This window comes from Pecten maximus, unplaced genomic scaffold (assembly GCF_902652985.1).
Source record: "Pecten maximus unplaced genomic scaffold, xPecMax1.1, whole genome shotgun sequence".
In the NCBI taxonomy this organism is placed as follows: domain Eukaryota; kingdom Metazoa; phylum Mollusca; class Bivalvia; order Pectinida; family Pectinidae; genus Pecten; species Pecten maximus.
The window spans coordinates 1-11,866 of NW_022980984.1; the positions used below are offsets into that span (position 1 = coordinate 1).

An 11,866-nucleotide genomic window follows, 5' to 3' on the forward strand; every position below is an offset into this window, starting at 1 on the left:
TAAAAACCCATGGTACATCAATTATAAGTTTTTATCTGAATATCAAAATTTACAGTGAACAGAATTTTTTAATTTACAAATAATACTTCAAATTTTATTTAGTTTTGTCTGGTCCTCAAAATAAACCTACCATAGATTAAACTGAGCTTTATTTCTATGTGAAAGAAATTACCTTTGGTGATTCATTTAACTTTCTCCTCATACATGTCACAGTGTAAAGGCGTTTTACATTAACGATTTTCATAATGCCTTATGCTTCACACTTTTCAGTGTGTAGTGTGTTTGATTTCTATGCCTAGTATGTCCAGGATTTTTCAAGTCAATTAGTTTGTGACACAAATAAAAAATCAAAGTACTGAAAGTACTGAAGACACAAACGAAAACAAATTATTTTAACTGCTTTTGTTTAGTGGGGACATGGTCAACTTTGTATGGAACATCACCAATACCTGATTAGGACTAGGACAAAATATCGGCAAGAAAAGAAATTCATATCTACTTTTGATTGCAAGTGCGTCTTGGCAGCTAATTGTCAGAATAGGTACTCGGGTAATCTTATTTGACATCTTCAATGGGTTAATGTATACGTACCGTAAATATTCGGGTATAGTGCGCACTCGCGTATAGTGCGCAGGTACGTTTTTGAGGTTCATTTTCCAAAAAAAAAATTAACAATTTTTTTTTTTTTAATTTTCAACTGAGCGGTAGATGAATTCTAAAGCATAAGATGATAGGAAGTTGTAACTTATGAAAGATTATTTACAATGTACCACATTTAATTGGAATCACCGGTCAGATTTGACACATTGGATTGACAGGTTGTTTACATTTTACCGCCACAGGCCTAGTCAGCTTACAAATTGTAGCGGTCCAATCTAGGTCCCATCTACGCTGTTGTACCAACAAAATAATTAATCCTACCCTCAATTACCTTGTGATTTTCACGCAGGTATGATCTCTTGTGGTATCTATCCACGAACATACAAAGCTAATTAAGCTCAATTATAACAAGATTGACTAGTAAGCTGACTGCTACGTAATGTTACACAGGCCGCCATTTTGTATACAGTACGGAAACAAGTCTGCAGTCGTCGTGCTGGTCACAACTTTTATGTCAATGAATTAACATGTGTAAAGGATAAATCTACAGTGCAGACGATAAATAAGAGTACCCTGGTAGTTTTCACAGTCTTATCATATTTTTTATGGCCAGTTGGTCAGTGACTGCCGCACGAGATCAAGGCATTAGTGTTACCCGTGCCTAATTGCGCATGCGTGCTGTTTCAGCTTCCGTAAATAAACAAGTTGAACGTTATCAGTTTCTGGCAACATTCTGGATTTATAAGATGATTAATTTAGAAGTATGAAATAACTAAGTACTGCTATATCATTTCAAGTTTTGTTTGATGTTAATTGAGATGTTATACATCGTTTTGGACCTGAATACGGGAACATGCTCAAGTGAGATCGTATGTGTACGGAACATGTGGCTAACGATCGACTTAGATAAATCCACGTAATTGCTGATAAATACACAATTTCAACGTATTAAACATTAAAATAACTATTCATTTCTTTGATTATTTGTTAACTATTACTTTCTTAATGCTTTATATATGTTATATATATATATATAAGTATTAAATCAATCCTGTTGTGAAAGGAAACGATCACAAATCTCAGTCAAATCACATTCATTCTGACTGGGAAAAGGCTTGTACTTGCGTATAGTGCGCAGTGGTCTTTTTCACTTGTCAATTTTTGAAAAAAAGTGCGCACTATACGCGAATATTTACGGTAGTTGTAGATGTAATATGAAGGTCCTAGATTACCTGTAAAATTAATGAGGCCTTTCTTTTCAAACTTTTGAGGATCCCATGCCTATAAGCGCTTCACAAATTATCATTATCATTAGCATTTGAAAAAATATTTATACATTTGATGTAGCGCCCCATCTAGCTACCAGCTTTTAGATAAGAGAGAGCTCAGGTTAAAAACATTTGTGTGATTGTTTTAGGATTTTATCGTGTGTGTGAGCCCTGGTTTGAATGATGTTATTTCAAGGTTTTGAATGATATTTTGTGGCAGATTGTTCTATCCCTTCAGTACCTTCTGTAAAATAGCGATAACAAACTTCAATTGTCAAAATACAATATGGCTGCCTGTCGGCCATGTTGTTTTCCGATCAGTCTCAAAACGCAATATGCATAACTAGGCACCGAGGGGAACCTACTTTTGAAATTTGAAAAAGATCCCGTCAACACTTTCTGAGAAATAGTGATAACAAACTTCAATTGACAAAATCCAAGATGGCTGCCTGTCGGCCTTATTGTTTTCCGATTGGTCTCAAAATGCAATATGCATAACTAATGTTAGCACCAAGAGGAACCTACATATGAAATTTGAGAAAGATCAATTCAGTGCTTTCTGAGAAATAGCAATAACAAACTTCAATTGTCAAAACCTAAAATGGCTGCCTGTCGGCCATATTGTTTTCCGATTGGTCTCAAAATGCAATATGCATAACTAGAAACCAAGAGAAACCTATGAAATTTTAGAAGATCCCTTCAGTACTTTGAGAAATAGCGTTAACAAGAATTGTTTACGGATGGAGGGACGGACGGACCAGTGACGCAGGGCGATTTGAATAGCCCACCATCTGATGATGGTGGGTTAAAAACACCTGGGTCTGATAAACAGACTCTGGAGGCATAGAATGCGGATGTAGACAGGGCAGGGTATACCATCACGACGGGCACATTAAACTAAGCACTATATTCAAAACTTAGAATTACATGCTCATATCAGCTCAGACTTGAGACAGTTTCTTTATCGCTCATTAGAGTGAACATGATTTTCATATAGCACTCTACGTTATATGTTTACACTCCATACTGTGTAGCTAAAAATAATCTATACAACAAAAACACATTCATTCACATGTACAGTTCAAATCAATTTGAAGTGGAATTTTGTTTTTCACTTTTGTACATTGCATCAAATATTCTCCGCAATAGTATATGTACCATATACATAACTGTAACTGCATGATACATATATATATGTATGTATGGTATATATATCATGTTAATTAATGTTAGTGAGATGTGAATGTAGCTATATGTATTGATATCATCGATTTCAAAATCAGAGTTTTTTTTTTAATCTGCAGCATCTGTCAGATGAAAATGTAGTTCGAATGCCCAAACTGGATGAACTGTACATGTAGTAGCATTCTTCAAAGTCCATTATGAATGCTTTTCATACAAATGTATTTCTTTCAATTGTTCATGTGTTTAAATTATTAGAACACTGAAGTAATTTTTATTTTCATAAAAATGGAAGTACTGCTTATCTTTAAAACTAAATTGGATATTGATAAGATAAATTTGCCAAAATGTTAAAAATCAAACCTTATTAAGTAGAATCTAAACAGTTGTAAATGGCTAAGCCCACTATTCTTAACAACAAAATTACTTATTTTGATTCTCTGTCAAATATAATCAGGTTACTTGAAGACTTTGTCAGAAAAGTTAACACATATATACATTATTAATAGTTGCTTTAATTAAATTAATCTGAATTTGAACATTAAACCGACTTAACAATTTAAATGAAAAAAATGTGTTTTCACCATTTACCATAATTGACAAGAAGAAAATAATTATTTAACTCAACCTATGATATAGTATGTAACAGCCATCAAGACAATACTATTATCTTTAGTCATGCCAAGTTATTTCACAATAGGATATATGCACAACACAAAAAAGTTTTACAAATTTTTGTTGTTTAGAAGAATAATGAACTTAGTAATTTTTGCTGTTCTTCTCAAATAATATGTACTGGTGTTGTAAAGAAAAAAAGATTAAATAATAATAATAAATCTAAGTTAGAATAAATTATTTGCATTGATTTATCAATACTATACTGTGCATTAGTTTAAAGGTTAATTTAATTCAGAAGCTGAAATGATTTAAGACAGAAAAAACCGCAGATGTAGGAATATAACATTTCCACTGCCTTTAAATATTTCTGGTTAAATTTAGCAATCAGTACATTTCCATGAAAAATGGTGTTTTCTAAAGAGTTACTGCCCTTTAACCGTCCCTGAAGCGTTCAAAACTCCACCAAACATAATAAAGGTCTATGTAGATGTACATCGTAGAACCCTTTCTTTTTTATAATATGCTTCGACTGTTATGTAATATTTCAAATGATAATGATAGATCATTTTCTATTTTTTTTAAACCATCACGAATATTAGAAAAAAAGAATCAGTCGCTATAATTAGAGATGAAATTTTCAGTGACGTCTACATCTGCATGCAGACAGCCACGTTAATGCGGTACGCGTTCTGTAAACGAAAAACTTCATGTGCATTACGTAGGATATAATCAATAGATCCGAAGTCAATATTAATATTCACAAGCTAAGTCCATTTGACATTTCGAAACCCTATTCAGTGAGAATTTATTTAATTTTTTATTTGCAAACATGCGTATGGTACTCGACTGCCGTTGTTGTGATATTGTCATGATGAATAGACAACGTTTTTTCTTTCGTAAAAAAACATCTATATAATCTAACCATCTGCAGACTACATCAATCACATGCAAGTTAATATTTCAGTGAGAAAATGACATTCAAAGTTGGGTTTGATCACCTACTCTTTCTTTTATTATTGTTTACATTACTGAAAGATGGCGGACAAAATCGGATGCTGGATGAGTGATTTTTCAATGTACAAAATAACAACGATATTCCGACGAAACTTTATCAATATTATAACCCATTCAGTAACATGCCACCAAAGAAAAAAAAACACATAGATGTCGATGATGAAAATTCAGCGTGATGTTAGTAGATTTTTCTTCCGGGTCACAGGTAAGCAGCAATATGGCGCCAGCGAAAAGTCGATTGTATCATTCCGCGTGAAATCTAATGCGTTCAACGCGGAAAAATATTCTTACGTATCATCGACAGAACATACTTAAATTAAATACTTTGAAAACTATCTATTTGTGAGGTTTTGTTGTTTTGTCATATATCTAACGAAACTGCAGTGTTGCATTTGACTCCATAAGTCACGGGACTATTTTTTTTGCGATAGAATATGATTGTGAAGTGGCAGTGGAAGTTGTGTCAGAGCGAACGAAGATGCCAAAAAAAACACATTGTCCTGTCAGCTTCTAAAATACAACAAAACAAAAGGTGATTTTTTTTTAATAGCTGAACTTCACTGTATGTCATTTTTTATCGTGAAGTTAAACAAATATTTACTGCATAACATTACGGAGTTACTGTAAAGCAACGTTTAGATTGGCCAACAGCAGTATCCGCCAGAGCCCTCAAAAGCGCTGACATAGACTCAAACTTACGTTTGTGTCTACGTTTGTGTCAACAAAACAAAAGGTAATTTTTTTATAGCTGAACTTTACTATATGTCATTTTTTATCGTGAATATTTACGATATTTACAAATATTTACTGCATAGCATTACGGAGTTACTGTAAAGCAACGGTTAGATTGGCCAAGGCAGTATCCGCCAGAGGGCATCGTAGATTTTGTCAGCTACACCTCAAAAGCGCTGACATAGACTCAAACTTACGTTTGTGTCAAAAAACATCTTTAACCCATCACCTTTGAATTTACAAACCAAGATTTAGCAATGAAATATTTTCCCCTTTTTGATTAAATGAAATGTACTTTTCCTATACTCATGTCTTGTAATTTCACTTTGTAACAAAAGGCATATTCAAGGACATTTCAAGGCTAGCTGCGCATGCCAAGGATAAAAGAATTTTCAAAGGTTAAAATAAATTCAAATAAAAAGCACTTTTCCTTACTCAAGTCTTCATGCAATTACATTTTATAACACCAAAATGCATATTCACGAACTTTCAAGGCTATTAGCCAAGGATTCAAGATTTTTCAATGACGAAACTAAATTCAAATCTTTTAAAATTAAAGTGTCCCGCTGCAAAATTATAGGACTTTTCAAGACTGTATGCATCCTATTATTATTTCCAAGAAATTCAACAAAAATATATGGACAGACTTACTCTGCTAATGGTTCTGTCTGTTCTTTACCAAATTTCACTTTTGATATCTCCTCTTCTCGTCCTTTCCTCTTCAGTAGTTTGTTAATTGTCTCCTCACTGATGGACCCATTGATGTGGGCATGTAGTTCCTTTAATAATGCACATCAATTTTAGCTTCAGTTACTAAATAAACAAGCATTCTGGGTATTAAGCAATACTTGTCCCCTACCTGCCCCTGCTAAATATAGTCAGTGACCTTGATCTTGACCCCAAAATTTGAACTTGTCCCAGATGTTATGGTCCTACATGTATATCATTGTTTGAAGTTTGATAACATTCTTCAAGGAATAAAGCTACTATAGTGCTAACAAATTTTGTTATTACATACCTACATAAGAACAAAACAGACAGAGAGGAAACATATAGCTCTCTCCCCCACCCCCCAGATAAAATATACATTTAACTCAAAACATAAAAGTTTTTTTCATCAAACCAAAAACACCAATGGTACATTTACAATGTACGGATACTATATATATCTATGCTCTAAAGACATATTCACCTATTTTCAGTTATGAACATCAATACCATTACTGTTAACTGATTAACCTACAAATCTGTATCATTGTTATTCATAGATATACAGTGTAATAATAAAAATAAGTAATTGATTTTTTTCATATAACTGTTTTTAAATGGTTTTATGTGTATTCTGAACAATGTCATTATAACACACTTAACATTGACACATATTATCTTTATAATGATGCTCTCTTACCACTTTTGGGAGATGGTGATAGAACTCTTTGCTTTCCATTCTTATTTCTGAAATGTGATTAAGCATTCATAATGAATCTGCAGCATATAGAAAAAAAACACACATTAACGCATACACAGGTATACACTTTTTCCTGTGTTTGTGTTGTACAATATTTTGTTTGTCATTTCTAATATATATTAATCCAGAAATGAATGTACATGGCACAGTCATTATGCAAATACATTGTATCTCCCAGCAAGCTAGCTGACACAGTATATTTGTTGTCACTACTTGCACTAGGTACATGAACTGTACACATTAGAATTCAAAACAAAAACATGTACAGGCATTACAGTTTTAATCACAGGTTTAAAACCCACACGACTTGCCAAAGCTTACATGTGTTGGGGTTGCTATATTGTTTTGCAAAGTTTATAGATAAGATCAATTTTATTACCAGTTTATGACCACAGCGGCACATATATAGGTATTTCTGACTATCTTTTTGGTACATGTATAAATCTAGACATGCCCCTAAGTAGGACCTTAAAACGTTTTACCCGAATAAACATATTGATAATAATAATATTTACATGTACCCTGTACGAACCTATCCCTACATGTAATTACAAGTTAAACACGATGCTGTCATTACATGGCAATACTATAATCACTGATATTTGTAGACGTATAGCACATGTAAAGCCAAATTTTACAACTCACCTGCAGACTTTGGCTTAAGGTCAAAGGTTATAGCACTATTTTGTTTTTCACAGCAAAAGAGCTCGAAGGCGCATTCGCCTGTTCATGATGTGACGAGTGGACTGGAAAAATATGTTTTACCGATTTTTTCCCTTGTCTACGCGATGTACTTTTACAGCCATTTCATATGTATCCTGTCAATATAATTGAATAATTCACAATACAGCCAACAAGATTTCTCTTAATTAACTATGTACGTGTTATGTCATGTTAGAGCTACGATGTATCTCCTCTTCTACGGTACGATATTTATTTTAAATCTCAGATAGGCCAATGTGTTTCTAAATTAGAAAATATCTTTATCGAATAAGACATTTCTCTGTTTCGAATAGAGATATTTTTTAATATAAAAAAGGAGAGACAATCGAGTTAAATAGACGTCTGCAATAAAATAGAGATGTCTGTAATTAATTTATCATGGCTTCCCATAATTGAGTCGTTTGGATAGGCCTATTGACCAGCGTTTTCAAATATCGGTATTTAGATAGAGATACCTGTATTTATTAGAGAGATTTCTATTCAGATTATAGATAACTAGCACTGTATAGATCTGAAATACTGTATAGTTATCTCTTTTTAAAGTCAGATATCTTTATTTTAGATAGATATATTTCTTGAATACAGTTATTGGAGTTGAAAATAGAAACATCTGTATTTCAATAGAGCACATCTACTTAGAATCGAGATATTTCTAACTATCTAAAACACAGAAATATGTTTTGAATTAAATACATATATCTAAATTAAATAGATAAACTCCAAAATGGCTTACCATAAAGCCGTTTGGGCCATTGCCCATTAAATTCAAATATCTGTACTTAAATAGAGACACCTATATTTAAAATCGAAAAATCTATATCTTATATTGGGGAGGTCAATATATGGTACCGTCATTGTTAAAGCTATATTATAGGTATAGAAGTAACAAGGTCATCGTAAGAGGTATATAGGTATAGATGTAACATGGTCATTGTAAGACGTATATATGAGGTATAGATGTAAAAGAGTCATCGTAAGAGGTATATATAGGTATAGATGTAAAAGAGCCATCGTAAGAGGTATATATAGGTATAGATGTAAAAGAGTCATCGTAAGAGGTATATATAGGTATAGATGTAAAAGAGTCATCGTAAGAGGTATGTATATATATGAGGTATAGATGTAAAAGAGTCATCGTAAGAGGTATATATAGGTATAGATGTAAAAGAGTCATCGTAAGAGGTATATATAGGTATAGATGTAAAAGAGTCATCGTAAGAGGTATATGTAGGTATAGATGTAAAAGAGTCATCGTAAGAGGTATATATATAGGTATAGATGTAAAAGAGTCATCGTAAGAGGTATATACAGTATAGGTATAGATGTAAAAGAGTCATTGTAAGAGGTATATATAAGTATAGATGTAAAAGAGTCATCGTAAGAGGTATATATAGGTATAGATGTAAAAGAGTCATCGTAAGAGGTATATATAGGTATAGATGTAAAAGAGTCATTGTAAGAAGTATATATACATTGTAGGTATAGATGTAAAAGAGTCATCGTAAGAGGTATATATAGGTATAGAAGTAACATGGTCATTGTAAGAGGTATATATAAGTATAGATGTAAAAGAGTCATTGTAAGAGGTATATATAAGTATAGATGTAAAAGAGTCATTGTAAGAGGTATATATAGGTATAGATGTAAAAGAGTCATTGTAAGAGGTATATATAAGTATAGATGTAAAAGAGTCATCGTAAGAGGTATATATAGGTATAGATGTAAAAGAGTCATTGTAAGAGGTATATATAAGTATAGATGTAAAAGAGTCATCGTAAGACGTATATATAGGTATAGATGTAAAAGAGTCATCGTAAGAGGTATATATAGGTATAGATGTAAAAGAGTCATTGTAAGAAGTATATACGTTACATGTAGGTTTAGAACAGGCTCATCATGAGAGGTACGAGGGCTGATTGGTAAATTGTGAGCTTCGTATTGAATGATTTGAATTTTGCCGAACATAACGTATTATTTTTCAACATAATCCCCTTCAGTATCTATACATTTTTACCAGCGGTGTTTAAGGCTTCAATGCCACTTTTATATAACTCCTTTTCTTGACTGTTCAGCAGAATACCTTATTCGATCAAGACATCATATTCTCATCCTCTTGCCAGGGAAATTTATTATATAATCAAATCTCACTTCATGTACACAAACGTCCCAACCAAAAAGGAATATCTTCGTTTTTTTAATTAATGTACAGCATTCAATTCCAAGTGAATTCAACTTTCATAATACAAAATAAAGAGAAACATATTTATAATATAATATAGTAATTGTATGAATGTTGTCTGTAATACAGAGTACAGTTTTTAATCTAAAATGTCAATTGAAAAAATCATGTCCTTTATTGATTTTGTTTCAAAAGTTCAAAGGTAAACTGCTGTGATAACTTTAATGTTAATTAATTTCCAGGTAAATGTGTAGGAGGTAACTCTTATTTTGTTACCTCAAGTAGACTAGGTACAGTTCACCACTCCCAAGTACAGTTACTAATCCCTCCCCAAGCCGGTACCTCTATATACCGGCAATTATCGCCACCGGACACCGGATACCCTCAGCACCCGATGTAGTGTTGTTTTTAGATTGTGTGGATTTTAGAAATAAATAACAAAAAACTCGCATACGATCATCAGGTTAGCAAATCATTGAAGGAGCACGAATTGGATCAAATCTTGTTTCACGAAAAAATTGAAAACACTTTGGCACCATGGCTTCTTTGCGAACCTGAGATTAAATATGAGATTTTGAAAACTACAAATACGAAAACTATCCCAGTGTGAGCTAAACCAATACCAATGGCAATCATAGAAGATAAGTATCAAAACTTCACGAAGTATTGTACTGATGGTTCTAAAAATCAAAGATCCAATATACTAGGAGTAGGGCTAGGAGCAAACATCTAATAATAATCTTTAAACTATCAGATTGTCGGACAATTGTTCGGTTTACTCCAATGAGTTAATAGCGATATGATTAGCATGAAGAATAAATGACCAACCTAAGTCGGTTAGGCCAGTAGTCATACTCTCAGATAATCTTTCTGCTCTCCGGTCCATAGAAACCAAAACATTGGCAGACATGTCCACTTCAGTTCCATTATTATGGTCATTTCTACGTCAAGAAGATTTAGAATTTGAATATATTCCATCTCATGTAGATATCCAAGGTAACGGATAAGCCAGAAATGCACTGACACATGACGAATTGATATAGATGTAATTCTTACAAAACTGAAGTTTATTCCTTAATCAATCAATCAATCAATCAATCAATCAATCAATCAATCAATCAATCAATCAATCAATCAAATAACCAACCAATATAATTAAACGGAAAGAAAATTAGAAAATATTATAAGAACAACAACCTCGGGCAAATATATATAAAAACCCTATTAAGACGACAAAACTATATGGCCACAATAAATTAGATGATGTCATCCTATCTGGACTTAGACTAGGACAAACTAAATTAAAATCTAACATCAATATTATATTAAAACAAGAAATATCTTTAAAAAAGATAAACGGCATAGTTTTAATGCTGGTGGTTATAATGTAAAACTACTGGTGAAATAAATTAACGAACTACGATGTAATTAATAAATGCGCAGTTTCAGCACGGATAACAAAATTATATCAGTTTGAATCATTTTGGTGATACTAAGACTGCAAATGTGTCATTTGAATAGATGCATCCACTTATTCAGCTTGCATTCAATTTAAAAGGGGCATCACGGTAAAAACGTTGCAATTTTCACTGAATGTACGCGTTTTGTTCCTTCCCAGTTATGATTCTGTGCTGATCCAATGTTCACAGTCAATCCCTATGTCCAGCTTGACCACTCGATTTAGTTGGGAATCCCCCTCTAAATTTAGCGCGGAAATTATTTTTAGATCATTACGTGACTGTTTTGAAATCGTGGCAACACAAACACACGATAGTTTACAAGGCGATATCTATATTCCTTCTGGGTTAGTTGGATAACGATATTATACACAGTGGTTTAAATGTTAAATAACACGTTCTGTAAATATTACGGCACACATATTTATGTGTAAATAAGTGTAAACACTGTTCATATAGTATAGTGACAGTAGCGATGTACTGGTACAGACTGTATAAATATTACAGATTGAAACCAGTTGTTATTCGATGTTGTGTGAAATGACCGGTTTGATAATATTACCAGAGATTTCATGGAACTACTTCAAACTATCGAAGTTAGAATACGTAGCGGCGTTAGTTTTTT

General features: G+C 32.7%; 1 long non-coding RNA gene across 1 annotated transcript; it reads right to left on the reverse strand.

Annotated features, from left to right (window-relative positions):
* Positions 1-6,064: 6,064 nt before the first annotated feature.
* On the reverse strand, positions 6,065-7,553 carry LOC117319853. The gene is made up of 3 exons (XR_004530851.1): positions 7,528-7,553; positions 6,823-6,869; positions 6,065-6,193 (listed from the first exon to the last, which is right to left on the reverse strand). It is a non-coding gene; the product is annotated as an uncharacterized LOC117319853 (long non-coding RNA).
* Between the last annotated feature and the right edge of the window lie 4,313 nt (positions 7,554-11,866).